The sequence below is a fragment of the Vulpes vulpes genome, chromosome 15 (assembly GCF_048418805.1).
Source record: "Vulpes vulpes isolate BD-2025 chromosome 15, VulVul3, whole genome shotgun sequence".
NCBI lineage: Eukaryota > Metazoa > Chordata > Mammalia > Carnivora > Canidae > Vulpes > Vulpes vulpes.
Genome location: NC_132794.1, coordinates 52,633,301 through 52,653,534, shown reverse-complemented (window position 1 = coordinate 52,653,534; position 20,234 = coordinate 52,633,301). Strand labels below are relative to the sequence as shown.

General features: G+C 35.4%; 1 pseudogene; it reads right to left on the bottom strand.

Moving 5' to 3' along the window:
- Nucleotides 1–17,374: 17,374 nt before the first annotated feature.
- LOC112919885 (nuclear ubiquitous casein and cyclin-dependent kinase substrate 1 pseudogene) lies at nt 17,375–19,982 on the bottom strand (annotated as a pseudogene).
- Between the last annotated feature and the right edge of the window lie 252 nt (nt 19,983–20,234).

The following is a 20,234-nucleotide window of genomic DNA, read 5'->3' as shown; positions in this document are numbered from 1 at the left end:
GGAATTCAAAGTACATTCATAGAGTGTGTGGTGTGAGCTTTTTCTATTATTTCAGAATTTGAGCTGAATAGCCAAACTAAAGACAATGAATATTGATTTTGCTAGGACTACACTTTTCACCTAATTTATATTTTTATAATCTTTGAATTGAAGTACATCACACACATAGGAAAGTATACAAATCATAAAAGTACATATTGATACCACGTGAGCATACGTGGGTAGGTATGTTCTTGCATACTCATTCAGCTGAAGAAGATTTATAACACCTTAGGAGTTCTCTTCCAGCTTTACCCAATACCCAAGTGTAACCACTACATTGATATCTAACACTAGAAATTATATTTAGATATTTCAATTTAATATCAATGTAATCCTACAGTATATGTTTTTCTAATTCCTTTTTTTCTAAATGTATATGCAATTTGCTATTATGACAATACCTCACAAAGAATTTATCCCTCCTAATATAGATGAACTTAGGGCTATTTTATCTTATTTTATTTTATTTTATTTTATTTTATTTTATTTTATTTTATATTTTTTAACTTAGGGCTATTTTAAAGAGTGGTAGTATAATAATTCTGGTAAAAATATTTTAGTGAAATGTGAATAAATTTCTATTGGAGATATATCCAAAATAAAAATGCTGGGCCATAGGTTATACACTCAGCTTCAGTAAATACTGTCAAACAATTTTCCAAAGTATACCAATTTACACTCCTGCCAGGAGTATTATGAGAGTTTGAGTTGCCGCACATCTTAACCAGCTCTTAACATCTTCTTTCTTCTCTTGAAACATTCTTATGGTGCATAATTGTTAGCATTACAGTTTTAGTTTGCATTTCTTTAATGACTAATTAAGTCAATCATTCTTTCTTATGTTCATTGGCAATTAGATATACACTTTTGAGAAGTATTTCTTGAATTTTATTTTTTCAAAATTGTAGTGGATTGCCTGTATTTCCTTATTTCTTCATAGACTTGTTTTGTTTTGTTTTGTTTTTGTCATATTTTTGATATGACTTTTTGTTGAGTGCATGTGCTGTAAATATTTTTTTCTTACATTCTATACCTTCTATTTTCATCCTCTTAATATTGCTTTTTGAGAAGAAAACTCTTTATTTTGATATGGTACATTCTTCTTTCCTTTTTGATTAGACTACATTTTATCTTTACTTCAAGGTCATAAAGATGTTCTGTTTGTTTTTTACTAAATGCTTAATCATTTTACTTTCCAAATTTATTATCTGCAGTCCATTTGAACTTAAATTTTGTGTATGCTGTGAACAAAGATCATGATCCACTTTGTTTATATATGAGTATACAGTTATCCTAGAACCATTTATTTTTTTATAAGGTTTTATTTATTTATTCACGAGAGACACACAGAGAGGCAGGCTCCATGCAGGGAGCCCAATGTGGGACTCAATTCCGGGACTCCAGGATCAGGCCCTGGGCCGAAGGCAAGCACTAAACCACTGAGCCACCCAGGGATTCCCCCAGAACCATTTATTGAATAAAAAATCCTTTCTGTACTCAATAATATCAGTTTTGACATGAATTAAGCTACAATATTTGTGTGTCTGGACTCTATTCTGCTGCATTGGTCTGTTGGTCTGTCTATAATTCACAATATGCTGTTTTAATTGGAGTAGGTATATCCTATCATTGGTCTGAAGAGATAGTATTAGTGAATACTCCAGCTGTGTTCTATTTCTTCAAGATTTGTCTTAATTATTTCTGGCTGTTTCAATTCCTATATAAGTGTTAGAATCAGCTTGTAAATTTCAAAACAAACAAACATTCATTTATTTAATTTATTTTTTCTTAATTTGTCACAATAAAATGTAGATTTTCTTAACGTTTTGTGAATCTTTTCTTAAATTTACTCCTTAGGTATTTAATATTTTGTAATCAAACAAACAAACAAACAAACAAAACCCTCACAGGAGTGCCTGGGTGGCTCAGTCAGTTAAGCATCTGCCTTTGCCTCAGATCATGATCCTGGGGTCCTGGGATAGAGCCCTGGGACAGGTGCCCTGCTGGGCAAGAGTCTGCTTGCCCCACCCCCTTCCTTTGCCTCTCCCCGTCGCAATACCCCTCCGCATGCTCACTCACACACTTTCTCTCTCAAATAAATAAACCGAATCTTTAAAAAAGAAAAACAAAAAACTTACAACTTTGTTAAGTTTTTTAACTTCCTAATTTGCATAGGAAAAAAGTGCATCAATTTTAAAGATATAGCTTCATATGTTTTGACGAATATTTATATACTTACGTAACCACCATTACAGTGGTATCAAACGGACAAGGTTATCTTGCCACCTTTCCTATTCAGTCCTTAACCCTATTCCTATACCCAGGGTAAGGACTGATCTGCTTTTTGTCACTATAGATTATAACTATCTTCTTGGGGATCCCTGGGTGGCTGAGCGGTTTAGCGCCTGCCTTCGGCTCAGGGCGTGAGCCTGTTGGACCCTGGCTCACGGGTGCCAACGTGTCCCGGTGGACGCCCCAGAGACTCAGACCCCAGACAGGCAGATGCAACTAGCAAGAGGGTTTATTGAACCTTTGCGCAAACGGGCTCTCCACCTGAGAGGTGGCAGAGCGCCCCGATTAGCAATTACAGGCATCTTTTAAAGGCAAAAAACCGCGGGAGTAGCATAGCATTCAGGTTATGACATGATTGATTTCTTTGAAGGTCAACACAAACATGTTCAGGGACTTTCCAGTCAGGGCGAGGGGGGGATAGTTTTCTTATCTCGGAAAAACAGAATGTTTTTGTTGCTTAAATTCATGGGAGGCGCCTGGATGAGCTGCCTCAGGGTTAGGCCTTGTCCCACTCAGGGGGACGGGGGTGTGGGGTTTCTTCAAGCCTGGAGTCCCGGGTCCAGTCCCGCGTCTGGCTCCCTGCATGGAGCTTGCTTCTCCCTCTGCCTGTGTCTTGCTTCTCTCTCTCTCTCTCTTTGTGTCTCTCATGAATAAATAAATAAATAAAATCTTTAAAATAAAAGTAAAAATAAATAAAAAATAAATAAAATGGTCTTCTTAAGAGTATTATATAAATGGAATCAAGTAGTAAGTATTTATTTGTGTCTGGATTCTTTTGTTTTGCATTTGTGAGATTTGTCCATGCTATTGCAATAGTTCATTTCATGTTTTTTGCAGTATTACATTAAATGTATATATCACAATGTGTTCATCCAATCACCTGTTGATTGACTTTATGTCCAAGTTTTGGTTCTTACAGGCAGAGGTGTTATGAATATACAACTATATGTCTTTTATATATAAAAGTTTACATTTCTCTTGGATAAATACTATGAGTGGAGTGCCTGAGTCATATGGTAAATTTATATTTATCTTTATATGAAACTAACAAACTTTTTCTTATGCAGCTGTACCATTTTGTGCCATTTTGTATAACCAGTAGTGGTTGGGAATCCATGCTGCTCCACATCCTCATCAATACTTAGCATACCAATCCTTTTTAAAACTATTCTAGTAGGTACATAGTGTTATCTCACTGTAGTTTTAAGTTATATTTTTCTGACAATTGGTGACGTTGAGCATAGAATTGATGTGTATTAGTCATTTGTGTAACTTTGTGATTTTTTTTTAAGATTTATTTATTTATTTATTTTTATTTATGATAGACACAGAGAGAGAGAGGCAGAGACACAGGCAGAGGGAGAAGCAGGCTCCATGCCGGGAGCCCGACGCGGGACTCGATCCGGGGACTCCAGGATCGTGCCCTGGGCCAAAGCAGGCGCGAAACCATTGAGCCACCCAGGGATACCCACTTTGTGATGTTTTTATTCAAATTTTTTCCTAAGTTGGGGGGGGTCATTCTTTTATAGAAATGTATAATTTTACTATCTATGTGTTCTGAAAATATTTTTCCAAGTCTGCAAGTTATCTCTTCATTTTCTATATGATGTTTTTGTAAACCACAGTTTTGAATTTAATAAAGTATAGTATTATTTTTTTTTGTAGTTCAATCTTTTGATATCTAAAATACCTTGGTCTATCTCCTATATTTTCTTCTAAAAGTCTTATTTTTTCATTTTTAGACATATGTAAATAATGCAGTTCAAGTCAGTTTTGGCATATGTTTTAAGGTAAGGGTAGAAGTTCATTTATTTTACATAAGTTCATTACATAACTTATTTTACATAAGTTCATTTATTTTGCATCCAGTTTTATTTAGCACCTTTTGTTGAACACATATACTTTTTCCATTGAATGACTTTAGAACTTTAGTTGGACTTCAACTGATGTAAGTGTGGGTCTGTTTTTAGACCACTGTCTCTTGATTATTGCTGTCCAAAGTAAGCTTTGAAACCAGGTAGTGTAAGTCCTCCAACTTTGTTGTATTTCAGAATTATTTTGGCTATTCTAGATCCTTTGAATTTCCATAAAAATTTCAGAGTTAGCTTTTTGGTCTTTATTTTTAACAAGTTGGTTATGATTCTGATTGGGGCTACTTTGAATCTAGAGGTTACTTGGGAGGAAAACTGGCATCTTAAAAATATTTATTCTTTTGATTCACAAACATGGTATCACCTCATTTATTTAGGTCTTCTTTAATTTCTCTCAACAGTATTTTGTTCTTTTCAGTGTGTGTGTCATGCACAAAATGTATCCCTAAGTATTTCAGGGGTATTTTTGATGTTATTATTTATTAATGGCAATTTTTAGATCAATTTACATTTTTTTTTTCAGTTACATAGAAATGCAGTTGATTTTTTTGTACACTTACTTTATATCCTACAATCCTACCAAGCTCACTTAAGCATTCTAGTAACTTCTTTATGGATCTCTTAGAATTTTCTAAATAAACAATCATGCTGCTAATCATGCTGTTAATAATCAACAATTCAAGATAGTTTTATTTCTTCTGTTTCAATGTTAAATCATTTTACTTTTTTTTTCTTTCAGGCTGCTTGTCTCAGTCTGCTCTCTAGTTATTTATGTTTTATTTTCTGTGTTTTTCTCTTCTTTTATACCTTATTTCCTGTCTGCTTTCCAAGTATTTGTGGTATTCCATTCCTTCCCCTCTATTGTCTTTAGCTCTACCTTTGATAATTGCTATTTTGTTTTTACTGTACTGTTATTAGTAGTATTAAAATATGTTTCCTTAACTTATCACTAACTCAAGTTATTATTATAGCACTAGACAGATAATATAAGAACCTTGCAATACTACAATTCAGTTTTACTGTGTGTTGTGCTATTCTTATCTGTCTTAATTCTATATGTCTTGAATTCCACACTCTGATTTTTTGCTGTAGTCAATTGACTTAAAAGTATTTAAGAACGCAAAAATTATCTTTCATATTTACTCAAATAGTGATCATTTTCAGTGATATTCTTTTTTTTCCCTGTAGATCCTTAATTTTATTAACTTGGAACTCCCTTCACCCAAAAATAAATTTTCTTTTTGCATTACTCATTGGATTGATCTGCTGGTAATAAATTTCCCCAGCTTTCACTTTCCTTAAAAAATCCTTGTCTTCATTTTTGAAAGATATTTTTGTTAGATTTTGAATTCTGAGTTGATGGATTTTTTTTTTCTAAATCTGCAGTTTGAAGATATGGCCCTATTACCTTCTGGCCCCCATTATTTCTAAGGATAAGTCAATTGTTATTTTTATCCTTGTTCCTCTTATTGCAATGCACCTACTTTCCTCTAGTTGAGGATTTTTTTCCTTGTCTTCAGTTTTCAGCATATTGACTTGATATACATAAATGTGTTTTCCTTTGAATTTATCCTGCTAAAATTCTGCTGAATCATCCAGATCATTGAATTGATGGCTTTCATTAGTTTAGGAACATCTTTACACAATATTTTTTTAAATTATCTTTTCAGTCTCCTCTCTTTCTGACACTGCAATTACATATATATTAGGATGATTTTGTTTTAGAGATTATTGGAACTCTACTATTCTGTTAATCTCAGTCAATGATTTTCTTTTTAATTTCAGGTATTTTCTTTTTTTTTATTTCTATGATTGCCAAATACATATTATTTAAAGTTTCCATTGTTCTACCAAATGCTGTGACAAATGTAGCCTAATATTTTAGAGTCATTGCTAATTTCAACATTTATATTGTCTGTTGTGCTATTTCTGTTGATAGATTTTTCTCTTAGCTATCAATCAAATTTCTCATCTCTTCACCTATTTAGTACTTTTTAAAATGTTATCATGTGCACCAGAGATGCTACTTGGTTGAAACTCTTGATTATGCTGTTTTTTTGTTTTTTTGTAGTTTTTTTTTTTTTGTCATTTATTGTTTGTTTACTAATCAGATAAATAACAAGCAGAGAACCTCAACTTTCTGGAATCTTCATTTCAATCTCTGTTAGAATGTGTCATTTTTAAATTTTGCCTTTCTTTTTTTTTATTTATTTTTTATTTTTTGCCTTTCTTTTTTTTCTTTTTTTTTCTTTTTTTTTATTGGAGTTCAATTTGCCAACATATAGCATAACACCTAGTGCTCATCCCACCAAGTGCCCCCCTCAGTGCCCATCACCCAGTCACCCCAATCCCCCGCCTACCTCCCCTTCCACTACCCCCTGTTCATTTCCCAGAGTTGGGTGTCTCTTGTGTTTTGTCACCCTCACTGATATTTTCACTCATTTTCTCTCCTTTCCCTTTATTCCCTTTCATTAAATTTTGCCTTTAAACCTGGGGCAAATCTCTTAGTATTTAGAAATAATATTGACTTCTAAATCATGAAAATCCAACTTATTTACCAAGCCCTTCTAACCTGACGAAGCCTGAACTTCACACTCTGTCTTCTTTCACTGGGTAGCTGCTGAAATCTCACATCAAGTATTTCCATTTTGGGATCCCTGGGTGGCGCAGCGGTTTGGCGCCTGCCTTTGGCCCAGGGCGCGATCCTGGAGACCCGGGATCGAATCCCACGTCGGGCTCCCGGTGCATGGAGCCTGCTTCTCCCTCTGCCTGTGTCTCTGCCTCTCTCTCTCTCTCTGTGACTATCATAAATAAATAAAGATTTAAAAAAAAATGTTAAAAAAAAAAAAGCATTTCCATTTTCCTGCTATGGTTTACCTTGGGATAATTGGAGTCTTTGGTGCATGCAGAGTTGAGGTGTGATCTAAGGATTTAGAGAGAATTTATGTGCTTATTTTAGGACCCTCCTCTATTTGTGGCCACTTTCAATTTTCTTCTTTTGACTTACCAGTTCCTAGGATTAGGAGATTTTCACCACATCTCAAACCTGTTCTCTCTACTCCCTGTTTCCCTACTCATGTTGTAATTTCTTTCTATTGTTGCATTATCTTGTCTTGTCATGGTTATGCTGCTTTCTGAACTCTATTTTTTTTTAAGTCTCTAAATGTCTCAAAAGTCTTCAGTCTGTTGTGGGGCTTGCCAATGACACTACTGGATTCAGATATTTATTTCCCCATTTTCATATAAATCAAAGTGTGTGTATTTGCTGTCTTCTATTATAGTGTAGGCAAGAGTAATGGGAGGTTTTCTATTCTCTCCCTATTGATTAGTATGTGTTATAGGAGAATGTATGGAGAGATTAAAATATATGCAGCTATTTTTTACACTATATAAACATAGAATTATATTTATAAAATACTTGAATGTTCAAAAAGTGAATAGAAAAAGAGAAATCATTATCTTCCCAAGATAAATGTCCAGGGCATAGGGAAAGGATTTCTGATTGAAGGCAGCATTAACAAAAATTAATAGCCATATCCTGTCTAAACACTGTATCCAATCAATTTAATAAATGAATTACAGATGGATAACATGTTTGTTGTTGAGATAGGCACTTTAGGAAACAAGAAGTATAATAGCTATATTTTTCTGCCAATACTTTACCAACAAAGGCACTTTTATGCCACTGGGTCCAATTCAGGCAAGTTCTAAGAATCTAGACAATATGAGAAGGCACAGAATTTTTTTTATATTAATCATTATTGGTGTTCAATTTGCCAACATATAGAATAACACCCAGTGCTCATCCCATCAAGTGCCCACCTCAGTGCCCGTCACCCAGTCACTCCCACCCCCTGCCCACCTCCCCTTCCACCCCCCCTAGTATGTTTCCCAGAGTTAGGAGTCTTTCATGTTCTGTCTCCTTCTGATAAGAAGGCACAGAACTTCAAGAGTTTTATTTTCAGGACCTTTTTCACCTCTTTCACTTATTTTGAGAAAATGCCAATGTGGCTTTCTCCCTGCCCACATCCAGGTGAGGTACTTGCCCCAGATATGGAAGCTTCCAGGGTGAGTCTCTTTGCACTCTATGAAAACAGAACAAGATCACAGAGAAGGGCTTTAGGATGCAAAGAGCTGCTGTTATGGAGTGCCCATTTGTGGAACAAATGAGGGCATGAATTTATGTTCAAAGATTGTCCAAAAATGAACAAAGGGATTCAGAAGCTGTGTGGATGAGTTCCTGATAATAGCACAACCAGAGCAGGCAGTGACAGCCTGGAGACCCCAACAAAAATGAAACTACAACATTTCCAATTAGAGAATCAGTATCGTGGTAAACCACAGTATCTGAGAGGATTAAACGTACTGCCCAAGTGCCTAATCTTCTTTCTTTCTGTGAAGTAATGCATATGCCAGAAAATATTCATGAATACAGAAAAATTAACATATAAAGGCATAAAACATAGCTCCTACTTAGTGAAAACTACAAATTAGTTTTGGAGATAAGACATTTATACAAAGACAAGCACTAATATGAGTTAATAATTCAAAAGTTTAAGAAGTATGACTACAGGTCAAATAAAAGCAGAAGTGATAGAAATTATACATTCAGAGAAGATTTTATGAACTGACTCAAGTGGAGATTTTTCTCTTATCGTGGCTGTAGTCAGGCATCTATTCAACAGGTCTGGGGCTATTCAGAAGTATATATTAACTACATTTTCTTATGGCCTAACTAAGTATTTCAGTCGAAAAGACCTCATAACCAATTAATTATGGCCAGAGATCCCTATGGTGAGAACATTTGTGCAATCATGGTAGAAAACCAGTAAGCTATACTAATTTTATTCTCTTTTACCAGAATCTCTTAGCAAAGAGAATAGCTACTGTGTTTCTTCCCAAAGATGTTCTTGCCCCTTTCACCAAAATTTTTCAACATCTTGGTGAAAACAGTATAATCTGGGTCTTTACACAGAAAGTGAGGGAGTGAGGATTAGGTTGTAGTCACAACTCATTAATCTATTTCAGCATTCCTATATCTGGAAAGTGTTTAACTTGGGGGGGGGTGGATATTTAATTCCAGGCAAGTGCCCAGAATTCTCTTCTCCTTTATAGACAGAAATTCTATTTTATTTCTGCTGACAGTAATCTACAGAGAAAAAAAAAAAAAAAGAAAGAAGACTATATTTTTAACCTCATTACAACTTAAAGTGGCCAATAAAATATAAACAATAGTCACTGGGAAGGCTTATTAAGAAAACTGTTTAAGGAAAACTGACTTATATGTCAGTATTCCAGCTGTAGTTTGCTCTGTGATTATTGAATGCCAAGGTTCAGGGGTCAGTCAAGAATTTGGGGAGAATTTATATACTGCTCTTGGGACTCCTTCCTATTTGTGGCTACCTTCAATTCTCCTTTTCCTTTTTCAGTAACCAGTATTCTTATTCATCAGTTTTCATATCTGCTTTCCCTATCATAGTTTCCCTACTCATAGTATATTCCTCTCTTTCTACTGCTGAATTATTTTGTTTTGTCATGGTAAGGCTGTTTTCTGAACTTCTTTTTTTTTAATAGTCTCCAACTCAATCTCCAGTCTTTTGTAGAGTCATCTTATTGCTTTTATTCTCTTTTTCTCTTTTAGCCTAGGAGACTCAGCATTCATCTTAAACTAAGAATCCAAGATGGTTACTCACGTAGTTGTTACCTTGATGGAAGGACTGGAAGTATGAACTCAACTGGGACCTCTGTCTTATTATATAGTCTCAGAATTCCAAAGGGAATGTACTAAGATATCCAAGCAGAAACTGCAAAATTTGTTATGATTTAGCCTCAGAATTGCAGAAGGTAATTTGTGTCGTATTACACTGGTTAATATGCCCAAAAAGCCAGTGGCCAGCTCAAGGCAAGGAGGGATAAGACCTCATACTTTACATAGAGAATAGCAAAGAACTTATAGCCATCTTTACTACAGGTGTTTTTTTTTTCTTTTTTTCCAGAAATCTTTAAAAGGGTAAAAATAGGGATCCCTGGGTGGCGCAGCGGTTTGGCGCCTGCCTTTGGCCCAGGGCGTGATCCTGGAGACCCGGGATCGAATCCCACGTCGGGCTCCCGGTGCATGGAGCCTGCTTCTCCCTCTGCCTGTGTCTCTGCCTCTCTCTCTTTCTCTCTGTGTGACTATCATAAATAAATAAAATTAAAAAAAAAATAAAAGGGTAAAAATAACCCGCATACTATTAGTGGATATGAAAATTAACTTAGATAAAGGCAGAACAGGTCAAATTTTAGCCAAGAGTGAAAGAAGTCTCATTACAAAACAAAAACAAAAACAAAAACAAAAAAAAAACAGAAAGCAAGAATTTAAACTCCCAATAGTTATTATTGTGAAGGCTTTGTGGACCTATAAGGGGAGATACAAACTTTTAAATAGCTAATCAACCTTAGAACTCTTGAGCAAGTCAAACTTTTAAATACCTAACAAACCTCAGAATAAAATTAATCAAGTCATATCCAAACTAAGAATAATGATGTCCATCAAACGTTTCTCAAATCTCTGAACAGGAGCTCTTGAGTTTATCATAGTATGATCTTCAAGGACCATGGGGCCTCCATACATATACAGCAGGGGGCCCTCTGGCACTGAGATACCTAAGTCCTGTTGCCCAAACAGGACTTTACTGTTCTACCAAAGTTCACACAGACATTCCAGCACAAAATCCACTTGGAAATTTTTTTTTTTTTTTCCCACTGAGGGAACTCTGATTAAATAGATCTCTCACCCCTTGACAGTATCTCAGGTTTTTTGTCTTTGTTTTTGCCGGGGGTGGGGTGGGGTGCGGTGGAGGTGGGGGTGGGGGCGCGTGGAGAGTGTTTGTTTATTTGTTTTGAAGAAGAAGAAGGGTAAATAAAAATTGGAAAGAGAAAACTAGAATAGTAAACATTCCTTTTGTTTACTAGTTTTTCATTGCCTTTCTTCATTCCTGCTAAATGCGGTGTATACTTAGGGAAAATAAAATGTTGGTCCACTATCTAAGAAACTTATTTTCCTGAGTGATTCTGAAAATAATACATATGCCATCTCTTGGGCCCCAAAATGACAAACTGCATACTTTGTGAGACTGTAGTTAGCAGAAGAATCTGAGGCCATAGAATATTAATTCATGAATAAACACAACAAGATGCCCAGGAATCAAAATAATTGATTTTTGCTCTACTAACTTTATTCTCCTCACAGTATTCTTTGATCAAATATATGAAACATGACTCATTTAATTACCTAATATAAGGGATTTGAGCTTACATTTCTTCATTAGATTTTTAAAAAATTATTCTCTGTAACAATAGATTTTATTCTATTGCCTAAGGAATCAACCACTAATTAGTCTTTTTTTCCTCGCAATATATAGCTACTTATAATTTTAAAAAAAAAATCGATGCTCAAAATATTTTAAAAACTAATTACATTGAGTTTCTTTTATAATGTTTTTATTAAAAATATTTTCACTTGAGTTCCATTATTCCTTCAAGGCATTGGCTTTAATTGATATAATTTTAAATAGTTTCTCACATGATGCATGTCACAGGTTTATATTAACATACTGTCATCAACTAAATAAATAGCTTCTCCTTGGTATTGTTAGTTTCTCTATAGCTAAAATCACATTCATAAATGCACCTTTTTCAGAGTTTAGAATTAAGGTATTTTTTAAAATACTCAAATATAAGAAAAACAAATAGAAATATATGCAAATTTTTCAACAGTTTAGAATTTTACCAAAAAATCAATTATAAGAGAATTTATTATTTCCTAGACTTGGTTATGTGTTTTTCAACTGACCTAGATAAAAATTCTGGATGCTATTTACCACTAGTTTTCATTGCTTTCATTATTCAAAGTACAAATGTTCCTAGATTGTCATTAGGAAGAAGTCCTTGGTTCCTTAATACCCTCACAAATTCTGCCAACAGAGAAGATTAAATAGCAGAACAATGACATACAAAAGAAAGAGTTAAAAATGATATTTTAGACTCTGAAACATCACTTAAAACTTCTCTAGGAAAGTAGAATAAGAGCTTTAATAGAACTTTCCCTCCATTAATAAATCAGTATGTACCCCTTCTCTCTCTGTCTAGATAGAATAAACAGAATCCTTATTTTTGTATAAAGAGTATCTTACTAAAGTATAGGGAATTTGTCCAGGAAGATAATTTATAGGTGGACTGCTTAGTTATAGTTCAGTTTGGTCTCACTTGGACAAATATGGCTAGCTATTTTCAACTTCCTTGCTTACATACTAGCTAGACAATTCATTCCATTACTCAACACAGGATATAGAAGGCTTATTACCGAGAATGTTCTCTATAAACCTTGTGATATGAGAGCGAACAATAGAGTCCATGACCTCAGAGTTTGCATATAGCATTTCTTACAGAGAAGAAAATATTCTCCAGAAGAACCTGATACTCTAAACTTGACTTCTCATGGTCAGATTCCACTGACCTTGAATACAGGTCATCTCCCATTAACTAATGTTTGTTATTTTTTCATTAAAGCTTAGTTAGGTCTCTCAACCTCAGTTACTTTATTTTTCTCATATTTGACCAGACTATACCTTTCATCATACGCAGTCCACCTATCTATTTTTTTTTCTTCATACTTTTTGCTTCCAGGCTAACTTAAAGGTCAAATTGCAGCTTCAAGCTAGCTATTAATATCATTTAGGTACTTAAGTGTGTTTTTTTTTTCTTTACCTTCCTAGTCTAAATTAGGTGGCCCTCCTCATCTGTTTATAATGCTTGTATTGCAAACAAAACTTAAGCTCCCTGAAACAAACATATGTTTTTGTTTATGACAAAACGAATATAATGACAACCTGCATATAATATGAAAGATGGGATTTCTTCTGTACACCATCTAAAATCATGAATCTTGTGATTGGCCAATTAAATAAGTGAAAAACTGGGACTACAAGAGGGTACTGTTTGTGAGTGGTTCATCTCTAGATTGCATGTATGTGGACTTGAATGAATAACAACCTCACACCCTTCCTTCCCCTTGCAAAAATAAACAAACAAACAAACAGCAAAAAGCTCTATTCCTGAGAAACAACCTCCAACTTATTAGATCTATATGAGAAGGCTAAAAAAACGATAAGGACAAAAATAATGTCATAGCTCTTATGTATCTAACAACCGAACTGGCTAGTCATAGCATGCCCCCTCCCCACATATAAGTTGTTAATGTTACTGATTGATTTTATTCGATATTTTCAGAAAAAATTATTTATCATAGCTTGTTTTTTTAATAATAAATTTATTTTTTATTGGTGTTCAATTTGCCAACATACAGAATAACACCCAGTGCTCATCCCATCAAGTGCCCCCCTCAGTGCCCATCACACATTCACCCCCCCCCCGCCACCCTCCTCCCCTTCCACCCCCCCTAGGTTGTTTCCCAGAGTTAGGAGTCTTTATGTTCTGTCTCCCTTTATGATATCTCCTACCCATTTCTTCTCCCTTCCCTTCTATTCCTTGTATGAGAGACACAGCGGTGGCTGCCATTCTGCTAGGTGTTGCTGGGTTAACTTGTGTATAGGCTTCTTCCTGATTCAGCCACCGGGACTTTAGGTGCTAGAACACAGTTTCTATGTAAAAATTACAGTCTTTTCAAAAGTACTAAAGTATATATATATATATATATATACTTGAAAAAAAAATATATATATATATATTCTTGACCCAAAGAGAATTTTTCTAATTTATAAGTTTCTTTCTCCCAGGAGATTTTACTAATTTTCCCATAAGATAATGATGGTTGGATCCTATAAAATCGAGCAGAAATTACTTCTGTCAGTATTATAATAAGGTAGTTAATATTGAGTACTTTTATGAGGTAAGAACTAAAAAACAAGTTCTGTTTGAAAACATTGGATGAAATATTAGTTTATATCATTGAAAAAATAATTTATGATTTATAGTGTAGAAATCTGTACCTATCAAGTTTCCTTAGCTACAGTTGGATATTCCATGAGCAGGACTGTCTACATAATTTATAGAATCAAGTGCAAGAGGAAAATTTGGGCCCCTTGCTCAAAATTATTAAAAGTTTCAAGGCAGTGAGAGTTGACCATTAAACCAAGTTTAGGGTACTATGTGACTGCAGATTGCATGCCTTGGCTATAATTTAGAGTTTTTATATTGATTACCTTACTATATACACATAATTACAAAGAAAATTCCTTCATCTTCCAGAAGAATAGCACAAGCTATCAACATTTGCAAAGGAAGAAACTGTAGCACAGAAAAGCATGATCTAGCTAAATCTTCCCAGTCAGCAGAAGTACTCAGGCAATAACTTATGTGTCCTAATTCCAGTCTTGCTCTCTGTTTACTTTATCAGATTTCATCTCCAAATCGAACTCCAATTTCAACAAATGGCAAAGACATTTATGACCAATATACACTGCTTCCCCTCAGAACATCACCTCTGGAGTCAATTCTAGGAATTTAATTGTATGAGACAAACAACAACTGCTACTTTCGTGAATTACTTTTTTGCCCCATTCAGAGTCCAAAACATTGCAGGATTGGGGAAATGAGAAAACTCATAAAGCAGCAGCTCTTTTCTATCCAGTGCAGCTGAGAGATACAATTAATAAAAATGGAGAGACTCCACAGCCTAGCAGCACCCAAAGTAATAATTCCTTTTATGAATATGAGACATAGGTCCCAGGGTGTCTGGAGGCAGGTTTCTGCTCTATTGATCACATTGTCAGACAACACATTTCATATCACTGAACATGTCCTATTTTGGAAGACGTGGGAAAGGGACACTGGAGGAAACATAAATGTCAGAAGAAGTAGAAATGCCTGCGAACCTCAGCACATGTTTCTTGGAGCAAAAAAGCCGATCTGGCTTGGGAAACCAGTTCCAGGAGTGATCAGAAATTAGAAAAGCATCCATAGCTGGTAAAGTACTTGAACATATGCTAAGTATAGACAACATGGCATGAAAGACCAAGCTATTGCAAATATTCATTTCCTAGGAACTACCAGGAAGCTATCAATTTCTCATTCTTTCACACATTTGGCAAATTCTTATACATAGCCACACTGATTCCTATGATATAAGTCATTCTGTCCATTGTATGCAGGTATAAATTCAATGCAGTTGTCAGGTTATTCTGTGTCCTATCTCCACAAATTTTTTCTCCCATTAATCTTATTGGCAAGTTAAAAGTCAAGAGATTTCATCCGATATTTATTAAAAAGGGAAGGATCCCTGATATGACAATGAAATTATTTTTAGTGATTGTCTTCTTAAACTTTTTAAAATCAGAAAGCTGCCTGATTCCTACACTCTCTTTCTAGTGCCCCTAACCTAGCTTTCACTCTGTTTTTGCAATCCCCAGCTGAACCCTCCATCCTTTTTTTTTTTTTAATTTTTTTATTTATGATAGTCACAGAGAGAGAGAGAGGCGCAGAGACACAGGCAGAGGGAGAAGCAGGCTCCATGCACCAGGAGCCTGATGTGGGATTCGATCCTGGGTCTCCAGGATCACGCCCCGGGCCAAAGGCAGGCGCCAAACCGCTGCGCCACCCAGGGATCCCAACCCTCCATCCTTTTAACTGAAAAGTAGGAAAGGGCATTTGTTGGGGCATAAGCAATTCTAATCATTTAGAAAGGCTGTTCCAGGTGGAAACATTTCTTTGTCATTCAGACATCCTCTTAGTTTGACTAAGTCCCTTTTATTGAATCAGAAAATATATTGAACACCTACTAGCTTCTTGGTGTACATTATCTCTAGATATTTATAAACACTACACATGAAAATGCCATTCACCCTTCACAAGCTAAGTGGGATGGAGATAGATTTTGAACATAAAGATGTGAAGCAAGAGATGTAGTTTGCAGCTATGGGGATCAAGCAAGACAACCTAAATTGGTGGTACTCAATTTCTTGAAATGGGTGAAATTGCAGGTGGGACTCTCCTTATACATGGGGATTTAGAGAGTAAACTACAGTTTCAAAATTTTCTTTTTTTTTTTATTTTGAATTAAATTAGGCAAACATGTGTTCCCTTTAAAAAACATACTCTTCGGATACATCTATTTCAGAACAAGTATTACTCTATTGTGCAAACTTCTTTTCATCTCTCTCTCGAGTTTCACATTAATTGGTACTTTATTTGCTTAAAACCTAAATGTCAGTTAAGAAGAAATATACTCTAGTGTATAGATCTTGCCATTTAAATTCTACGGTTCTTTTTTTGTCAGCCTTGGTAAAATTTTATCCAGGAAACAATAGATACATATGTACTTAAAAACAAGAACCATTAGAAAATGAAATAGGAAAGAGTGATTTAAGTTTTAGCGGCCCCTGACCTTTTTTTTTTTTTTTTTTTTTTTTTTTTTTAAGTTCCTGAAAGACTGTAGCAAGATAAAAGGATCACTGGCTCCTGGTCTCTTTGAGATAACGAGTGATGAAATTTAAAACACATACACACACACACACACACACACACACCCCTCCAAACAAGGTCAGGTAACACCATTCCCTTCCTTGACCCCAAGGTAAAAAATATGAATACTTTCAGTAATAATTTAGAAATCATCTTTATCTCCTATGTGCCCCATCAATTGGGGTTTAACATCATGATTTTTTTAGATACCTATATTTATGTATAATAGACATATAAACTTGTATTAGATGACAACTGATTTTTTTTAACCCCAGGTAAAGAAAGAAGCAATCATTTTTAACTAAAACCCTTCTATGTTTTTTGATTGTGGTTCAACTTGCTACTGTTTAGGAAAAAAAAAAAAAGAAATTTCCATAGTGTTCTCAAATCTTACTGCTTTACAATTGTCATATACTCCATTAAAAAATCAAAAGATGAAGCAGTCAATCCAGTGATTACTTTCACATGGCTTTATTGGGAAAGGGTCAGAAAGAGGGATGATGGCAAAGAGAGGACTAATAGACAAGTAAATTAAATTTAAGCATTTTCTTTAAAAAGAGAGATTTTCAAGAAAAGGATAAAAGCACTGAAAGTCCATGAATCAAGCCATAGCCAAAACTATGTTCTATCTGAAGCAGATTTTCTTTTTCCTTTTTTCTTTTTTTTTCTCTTTTTTTAAATAAAATATCTCCCCCAACCATCATTACTTTTTAATCCCCCACAGACTGAGCTTCATCTTCAGACCCTTTATCCCCAGATTTTTCAGGTGGATGGCTTGCAGAGGGCTTCTTTTCTGGAGGGCTATCTGGTTTCTCCTTTTCTTTGGGAGAAGGAGCCTTTTCCTTTGATACCTTTAAAGCTATGGAGTGACCTACCTTCCCTTTGCCTCTCACAGGGTTTGGCCTCACTGTAGCCTTTGGCTTAGGTTTGGGCATTTTCTTTTATCTCAGGATTGGACTTCTTAGGGATCTTTTTGTTTTTCTTTTCTTTTCTTTTTCTTTTTTTTTTTTTTTTTTTTTTTTGGAACTGCCATAGTCACTATCATCATAGTCTTCCATTAGGAAATCTTCATCACTGCTGGAATCTTTCTCTTGGAGTGGTGCTTCAACCTCCTCTTGTTCTTCACTCCCCTCATCTTTCATGAGCATCTCTCTCTCTCTGATTAGAAGCTGCTTTAGAGGCTGCTTGCCATTGCTGACACATATTTTGATGATCTTTTTATATTCACTGTCCTCTGCTGAGTGAGAATCACCCTTCTTGGTCTCCACATCTTTTTCTTTAGTCCTCACTATCTTCCTGTGAATTCTTTCCAAATTGCCTCTTATTTTTGCTTCCTGGGAAAATTAGTGAATTTTCTTAGCTAGAGGGCCTGAATCTCTTCCATAATCTTCATCAGCATCATCAGATTCTTGAAATTCTGAAATATCAATGACCTTTCTATTTCTGACCTGCGGAGATCTGTTTGCTGTCAAAACAGAAAATGGTCAAGAAGACAACAAAGATCAGGATTCCACTCTATCCCTGGCACCCTACCAGCCCCCCTTTGGCTGGTGAGTGTACCTCAAGCTACTGGCTTTTCAAACTCTACTGCTTCTTGGTTCAGGGCCCCTTAATCAGATGAGGACTCTCAACCCCCCATCTCTTCAAAATACCATATCTCTCTCTACTAGGTTGTATACCTGTTGAAACAAAAAATATGCTAATTGTTCTTTCATCCTCAGAACTTACCATATTGTATGGCGAATGAAATCCATAACAACAATTTTAATAATGTATTACATTATTGCATCACATCAGGTATTGTGTTAAATGCCTGGTGTTCGTAATGCTGGTTCATCTTCATAATGATCCAATGATTTCAATATGTTAGTATTTTCATTTTAATAATGGGAAAATGAGGCTTATAATCACACACACTAAATTTAGGATTTGGGTCCATATACTAATCAAGGACCACAAGTTGAAAGATTCAGTTTAACTTCCCTTCAATTTCAGCAAGCAGCCATCTGAATAGTGAGATGTAAATAAAGAAAAGACTCAGGTTCATGTTAGGGTCCCTAGAAACAATCTTTAAGGTGTAGTACACACAAGCAGGTCAAGTCATATATGCTTATCTCGAACAACAGCCTTTCTTGAATGGAGGAGCATGACCACTCATAACTGAGAGCAGGGAATTCTTCATCCCAACTCACCCAGATCAAAAATGCTTACTCTCCAGGTTTTATGTAGCATGTTTTCTCCTGTGTCCAAGAACAGAAGAGGTATGGATGTGTATTTCATCTTGTTTCCTTTAGATTCTTCCAACATATAGAAATCATACCTGGGCTTATTTTATGTCCTCCTGAAGTTTTTTGGTTTTTGAATTACCACTTTAGTAGAAGGGACCAATCAGTGGCTGTATGGCTTGTTTTGTTGTACTTTCTTCTGCAGTGGCTAGTGTGTTATTTTCTTATTATTTTTTTCATACTTCAATCTGAAAAGGAAAGAAATTCTGCCTTTACCATCCTTTCTGTCTCTACCAATTGCTGACTACCTCCCCAAAAGGAGAAGAAGCTGAAGTCATTGGTCAGAGCGAAATAGTGAATGTAACGTAAGATGCACCCAACCATTAGTGGTCCCTGGTTTCAGTTCTTTCAGCCAAATGCAGCAATCTCTTTTCTGTGTCTGGAAGTTATGAGGTAGGCACACGTTGGACAGGGTCCACCAGCCTCTTCTCACTTTCAGTTCCATCTCAGATTGGGGGAGGAGGGGTGTGTGTGAAGCATACTTTTCATTCTTGTTCATATGACTTATAGGATAAAGAGATTCAGAGTTGACTCCATAGATCCCAAAAAATGGAAAGATGTAGGACAATATATTTTGGCTTTCAGGCTAATATTTCCTGAAGAAAACAAGAAATCTAGAAAAGCCCTACGTTTCTTGTATAATATTTTGTCTGACAATAAATAATGTTGGCCCTTTATTTTTCATTTACTTATTTTTTTTGTTTTGGTTTTTTGAACGTTATTAACCTGAAAAAGGTGGAATGATGAATGATGGGATTTTGGCACCAAAACACCTTAACATTTAAGGTGCATGCTTAACAACTATTTATTTCTTTTCTCTACTTTACAGTCCTCCAGAGATAGGATAAAAAATTATCCAGACAAAGAGGAGAGAGTTTGAGGAGACAGAAGGAAATCCTCAATTCAAACTTTGGACAATGATGTTTCCTCTGGCTAAGCCACCTACTTTCTTTCCTTCCGGCTGAGTATGGCAGATATTGGTAGTTGTCCACCGATATTCATACTCTCCTTCCAGAGTCTTAGCTGAGCACATGGCCAATTAGGAGCCCTTGTGGCTAGATGACCAAGTTCTAAGCAGCAGTGGTTTATGTCCCACTTTTGGATCTTAATTATAGACGACTAAGTCTGCTTTCTCCTTGACCCTCTCCTCTTTACCATTGACTGGCACATACACATCTGATGCAGATGCAGATGCCAAGCATCCAGAAATGAAGATATATCTTGAGCATGACAGAGTTTTCCTAGTGGTTATGGGCTTCTTACTTTTAACTATTTTGTGAAAGAA